This window comes from Natator depressus, chromosome 23 (assembly GCF_965152275.1).
Source record: "Natator depressus isolate rNatDep1 chromosome 23, rNatDep2.hap1, whole genome shotgun sequence".
Classification (NCBI taxonomy): domain Eukaryota; kingdom Metazoa; phylum Chordata; order Testudines; family Cheloniidae; genus Natator; species Natator depressus.
This window is the reverse complement of record NC_134256.1, coordinates 13109513-13116813: the sequence shown is the minus strand read 5'-3', so window position 1 is coordinate 13116813 and position 7301 is coordinate 13109513.

The window sequence follows — 7301 nt, the reverse complement described above, 5'->3', positions numbered from 1 at the left end:
GGTCAAGGATGTTCTAGATGGTGCTGGTCCTGCCTTGAGTGCAGGGGACGGGACTTGATGATCTCTTGAGGTCCCTTCCAGTCCTACGATTCTGTGCCTCTTCATGCTTTGGCCACCATTCCAGAGGACATGCTTCCATGCTGATGATGGTTGTTAAAAAAACAGTGTTAATTAAATTTGTGACTGAACTCCTTGGTGGAGAATAATATGTCTCCTGTTCTGTTTTTCCCACATTCTGCCATATATTTCATGATTTAGCAGTTTTGGATGATGACCCAGCATATGTTCATTTTAAGAATGCTTTCATGGCAGATTTGACAAACCGTAATGTGAGATTTCCAAAAATAGCTACAATACTTGACCCAAGGTTTAAGAATTTGAAGCGCCATCCAAAATCTGAGTGGGACAAAGTGTGGAGCATGCTTTTAGAAGTCTTAAAAAAGCAATACTTTGATGCAGAAATTACAGAACCCAAACTAGCAAAAAATAAAATCAACCTTCTGCTGGTGGCATCTGACTCAGATGATGAAAATGAACATGTGTCAGTCCACACTGCTTTGGATTGTTATCAAGCAGAACCCATCATCAGCATGGAAGCATGTCCTCTGGAATGGTGGTTGAAGCATGAAGGGACATATGCCTCTTTAGCGCATCTGGCACATAAATATCTTGCAACACCAGCTACAAGGGTGCCGTCTGAATGCCTGCTCTTATTTTCAGATGACATTGTAAACAAGAAGCAGGCAGCATTATCTCCTGCAAATTGTAACCAAACTTGTTTTTCTGAGTGATTGGCTGAACAAGAAGTAGGACTAACTGGACTTGTAAGCGCTAAAGTTTTACATTGTTTTATTTTTCAATGCAGTTCTTTTTTGTGCATAATTCTACATTTGTAAGTTCAACTTGCATGAAAAAGAGATTACACTACAGTACTTGTATGAAGTGAATTGAAAATTTTTTTTTGTTTTTTACAGTGCAAATATTTGTAATAAAAATAAATATAAGGCGAGCACTGTGCACTTTGTATTCAGTGTTGTAATTGAAATCAATATATTTGAAAATGTAGAAAACATCCAAAAATATTTAAAATAAATGGTATTCTATTATTAACAGCATGAGTAATCGTGTAATTAATCACAATTAATTTTTTTAACCGCTTGACACCTTAATATGAAGTTAATAAACAAAGACTATAATTGAAACACATGTGAACTCAATCTAAGCTTTTAGAATGCTATGTTACTTCTCACTTTCTGTTAAAACTAGCCTGTTTAAATTTATTTTTTTCTTTATATTTGTATATAATGAAAATAATATATGTAAATTATAAAGTAGCCTTGCTATTTAGTAAAATTAAGCTATTATTTTTACCATTATAACATTTTATAAAATGAATTCCTAAAAAATAAAATTCATTACTTTTAAACTTAATTGCACAAAGGTTAACCCTATGCATTCCTTCCTGAAAATGTTCAAAAAACTAAATTGTGGCTCTCCATCTGCTTTCCTTAAAAACGTGTGTTAAAGTGGTAAAGTAAACTCTAGCCTAACACGTGCTACATGTTACACATGGTCTTTTGGGGCATGTGCTGCCATTTGCTCTCTGTTTGTACAGTGCCCAGCACAACGGGGCCCCACCCAGTCAGTGTCTATGTGCTACCACAATAGAAATGATACATGTGTCCTTCCAGTGGTGGGAAACGCCCCTGCACCCCACGAGAGATTAGCCCCAGTCTCTGTTCTCTGGCCAGTCATCCTATGACTCACCTGATGGTAACCCTACACTGATGGGAATATAAAACCCAAGGAAACTCACAAGAAAAACAAAAATAATTAACAGTAGATGGGATCTTTCACCCAGATACTCTGCATTATTCTGCTTTAACATTTCTATTGTGGTAGCAGCTCGATATTGAACAGATGGGAGGCCCATTGTGCCAGGCACTGGAGAGAAATAGAACAAATGACAGCTCGTGCCCAAAAGAGCTCATGTAATTTTTGAGTGGGCTAAAGTTTGCTTTACTGCCCCTTTCCTACTGCTTTAACACAATATTTATAGAAGAGCACATGGAGAGCAAGAATTTAGTTATTTGAGGATTTTCAGCAAGGATTGCTGAGGGTTTTTTGTATGATTTAAAAAAAATAAAAGGAATTAACTTACTTTTTTTAGGAATTAATATTATAACATTTTATAATGATGTAACCCTTCTGCCCATCAGAGTTGGCAGCAACAAAGGCCGGGTTCAGTATCTAGGGGTTCCGTTCCAATAACGCAATGCAAAACCGGCTCAAGCCCCCACCCACTGACCTGGGACAATTACATACCACCCCCCTGGTCGCCTCTAAGAGGCAATACTTCCCCTCTCGCAAGCACAGAGTCTGAGTGTAGCAAAAGCCGTTTAATAACGGAGAGAAACAATGCAGCATTATGTTGGGGAAACACCACAAACAGGATTCGTAACACAAACCATGAGCAAGACCCACCCCCAAGCAAATTGGGCCATGTCCTTTTCCTTTGATTCTCGAGTCCAGCAACCCAGAAGTCATCCAAAGTCCCAAAAGTCCAGCAACCCAAAAGTTTCTGTCTCTGGTCAGTGCAGCCCCAGAGTTCAAAAATTCATCTGCAGAGTTTACCCCCCAGCCTGGGTAGAAATGCGGCACCTTACGTGCTCCAATGACCAACTGCCCTGCTCTCCTTGGGGTTCTGCTGCAGCCTTCACCGCAAGCTCTCCACCAGCCATCCTGCTAGCTGCTCCTCTCTGCTAGCCATCCTGCCAGCCACTCCTCTTTGGTAGCCGTTCTGCTAGCCACGCCTCAATATATCTTCAGGCCTCCCCAATACTTAACACAGCTCTCAGTGATTTCAGCTCTTAGTAACTTTAGCTCTTTAGTGATTTCAGCACATAGCAGGGGAGCTTCAGTGCTGATACACCATTAGCCCAAAGTAGATCTAATGTTTAGACCTAAGTAACAGCAATTTCAGCTCTGCAACACATAACAGGACTCCTAATGGAGTCAAAACTAGCAAAACTCTGCTATTACACAGTGGAACAAGGGGATCAAAGTGGTGTTTCGGGCCCTCAGAAGGCTCCCACACTACTAGACACAAATACCCACCCCCCACCTCCATCAATTCACTGGGTTTTGGAACCCATGTCCCTTGCCTAGCAAGTGCTACTTAGTTGAGGGCAAGTCCCTCCATTATAAAATGCCAGGTACAGTTCTACCTTCCCTGATTCACATAACCAGGCTAGCAACACTTTATTCGTCCTGCCCCAATAACAACGAGACTGGGGATCCCACAGCAGTCAAAGTGACCATTTGGGCAAGCAGTCCCATCGTGCTAGGCAGGGTGGGTGTGCCCATGCAAACGAGATCAGCCCCAAAGTCCTTTTCCAGAACTCGCCACAACTTACCACCAGATGTCAGGGTACAGCTCATCCTGACTCTGCTTACAATGATAAAAACAATAGACTAAGTTTTACTAAGTTACAAGGCTATATTATAATGTACATATATTATTTTAGTTACATATAAATATAAATTTCAGACTAAAAGAATTTAAACAGTCAGTTTTCACAAACAGTGAGAAGTAATTTAGAGCTCTTAAAGCTCAGATTGAGTTCACCTGATTTTTAGTTACAGTCTTTGTTTAATAACTGTATGTTGTTTGTTGAGTGAAAAGGACTGTCATTTTTTTTCTTTTGCTTACAGAAATTTTCTCCTCTGCTGGACTGGGGAATTACTTAGTTAACTAATTAACTAATTCATTAGTATTAAGTATATAAATGAAAAAAGCTGTTACAAAAAATAAAAAAACTGAGAATAGCAAAATATAGTTGACATATTCTTTATTATTACATTTAAATAAGATGAGAGTTGGTGAAATAGGATGGTTAAGACAATTTGAATAAAATTAAATAACATTTAAGGTATAGAATTAAATTGAAAGAAGTTAGTTTTCTTCCCCATTTTTTAAAATAACTAATACTACTCATGTTTCTCTGTTGGGACGTTAACACTAGCACTAACCTGCTGCAAAGTAATTCAGAGCTAGAAGAAAACAACTCGCTTTTTGCTCCTGTGGCTGAGTTTCTCCCAGCCCATGCGGGTCACAGGGTTTTTTTTGTAAAGCAGATGCCCTGACTACTTGCTTTCAGTGGAGTTTATGAGTCCAGCTACAGGGAGCTTGAGCATGCCCAAAACTGCTACACACAATTTCAATAACTGCTGGGTGTGCAATGTAAGGGGGAGATTTTCAAAAGCACTTGAGGGATTTACCAGCACAAGGCAGTCAGCACAAAGCATAGTCAAAGACTTGTGCTCGTAAATCCCATAGGAGCTTTGGAAATTCTCCCCTGAGACAAGGCAGAATTATTGTCTCTGTTTCACAGATGGAGAGCTGAGGCCCAGGGAGATGAAGTGACAGGCTCAAGGATGCTGTAGTACAGCTGGGACTTGAACCCCAGGCTCCCAAAAGTCCCATCCTTGGGACTTAAACATGATCCCATCCTTTCCCCCTAATCATACAGCCTTTCTCGAAAGATGGATTCTTCTGCTTCTGAAGGATGCTGGAGGAGTTACTTGGGCAAAGACAGTTACCGCAGGGGCCTATTGTGCAGCACTGATCAATGGTGACTCCCCAACACCTGCTCAGAGCTGGGCACTGGTATCTCCTCAGAACATTCAACCCCCCACTAACAGCTGGTCTATATGGTTCCTCCACTCCCAGCTCCTTTACCCTCCATGATGCTGCTTTCTCCCTAAATTTGAGGCCTCTCTGCAGGAGGGATTATTTGTACAGGAGGAAGGAGAAGTGCTGGGCTGTCTGGCTGGGACAGTTCATGGCAGGACTAAACTCTGACAGAGCTTGGTCTGTCCCTGGCCCGGCTGGGAGTGAGCGGAGGTCTGCAGGCTGCAGGGCAGAGTGACTGACAACATCCCCGATGGGGAAGGGGAGAGAGACTGAAGGAGGCTGCAGGAGTTACCTGGACAAAGACAGTTACCGCAGGGGCCTATTGTGCAGCACTGACCAATGGAGTCTCCCCAACACCCGCTCAGAGCTGGGCACTGGTATCTCCCCAGGCAACTCCCCAAGCCTTGCCCCACCCTCTGTCCCACCCCTTCCCCAGCGCCCCACCCCTGCCCTGCCCCTTCTCTGGGGCTCCGCCTCCCGCTCATTCCATCCCCTTCCGTCCATCACTTGTGTGGGGTGTGCGGTGCGGGCTCCAGGTGGCGCTGACCTCAGGCACCTTCCGGTAAGCGGTGACATATCCCTCTGGCTCCTAGGCAGAGTGATGGCCAGGGCGCCAATGGGAGCTGTGGAGTCAGCACTCAAGGCAGCACCTGTGGGTGGGGGCAGCATGCGAGTCCCCCTGGACCCTCCTCCACTTAGGAGGCAGACATGCCAGCTGCTTCCCAGGAGCCACACAAAGCTGGGCAGGGAGCCTCCAGCCCCACTGTGCCGCCAACTGGACTTTTAACAGCCCAGTCAGCAGTGCTGACCGGAACCACCAGGGTCCCTTTTTGACCTGGTTTTCTGGTTGAAAACCGGACACCCGGCAACCTTACTCCCTCCCATGATGCTGTTGCTCCCTTCATGAGTCTCCTCCAGCCCTGTGGGATCAGGCAGGCTCCGTTTCTCCAGCATGAAGGTGATGATGGGTGCAGAGACCAAGAGGAATAGGACCAGGACACAGCGGGTGGCCCAGATGGCGAGGGACATGACCGGCTCTGCAACATGGAAAGAGACATGGTGATGGCTGTCAGCAAAGCAGCATGTGGGACTGCAGTGCCAGCAGTAGCACAGAACAGCTGTGTGAGCTCCCAGAGGCCTAGCTCTAAGGGGGATCATGCTGCAGGGGGGCACATTCCCCCTATGGGAGACCTGAGTGATGGAAGCTGTTGAGGAGGTGCCTCCTTTTGCCCAGCACAGCGCTAAGGGGTCGGAGGAGCAGGGAACAGCCCAGGTTTGCTCAGGCTGCACCAGGACTCTGTGCAAAGGCCTCACAAGAGCCAGCAACAGACGCAGCAGCCCAGACCCTATCGCCCCGCTCCAGTGTGGCGGGCAGGTCACCACAGGGGTGGCCCTGCCCTGGGCAGAGGGGCAGCACAAGGCCTTGGCACTAGTTGTGCCCTCAGGAGGGGGTGGATGTGGGACATAAGCGATGCCGGGGGCTGTGCTGCCCCTCTGCCCTGAGGGAATTGCACCGGCAGAGCCCAGCCCATCCGGGGTGACTGCGCTGCAGGCCAAGGAGTTACCCACCCCGGGGTGAATTTGGCTCAGACTTTATGCCCTGAGGTCAGAGCTGGGGGCACAGAGCCAGGCTCTGATAATCGGGGTGTGACAGAGCAATAGCCCGTTACCTGTGCGGGTCGGCTCCTCCCCTCCTCCGGTGCTGCTCGCGCCGCCTGTGGGACAAGGGGAAAGAGAATCGCACCGTGTGGGAGAGACGCCTGCAGCCGCCGCAGGGACGCGGCTCCCAGCGACAGACAGAGCAGTTCTACCAGCCACTGGGGCAGATCTCCAGCTGGTGTAAATCAGCATCACCCTGCTGGAGTCAATGGCCAGATCCCTAGTGGGTGTAAATTGGCGCCTCTCCTTTGGAGTCCATAGGGCTCTGCCAGCTTACACCAGCTGAGGAGCTGGTCCCTGGACTCTCTCCCTTGCTCTGAGTGTCACACTGAGTTTCCCCACTGCAGACTCAGTGAGGACATCACTGTCCATTTAACAAACCCTCATTTCACTGATCCCTGGGACTTTTCACTGAGGTTGAAGCTCCGCGGTGGTGAAAATGCCCCAGGAAGCCCTGAGCCAGGATTAGGGTTGCGAGGTGTCCAATTTCTGACTGGAACACCCGGTCAAAAAGGGATGCTGGGGGCCCTGGTCAGCACTGCTGATGGGACTGTTAAAAGTCTGGTTGGCGGCACGGGGGGGCTAAGGCAGGCTCCCGGCTGCTGTTGCTCCTGGTGGCTCCCAGAATCAGTAGCATGTCCCTCTCAGGCTCCTAGGCGAAGGGGCAGCCAGCGGGCTCCATGTACTGCCCCCACCCCAAGAACCTCCACATAGGAGCCGGAGGGGAGACATGCTGCTGCTTCTGGGAGCTGCCTGAGGTAAGCGCCACCTGGAGCCTGCACCCCCTCCCGCTCCCCAGCCCCATGCCCCAGCCCTGATCCCCCTCCTGCCCCTGAATACCTTGATCCCAGCCCAGAGCACCCTCCTACACTCCAAACCCCTCATCCCCAGCCCCACCCCAGAACTCCCAGCCAGAGCCCTCACCCCCTCCCACACCCCAACCCCC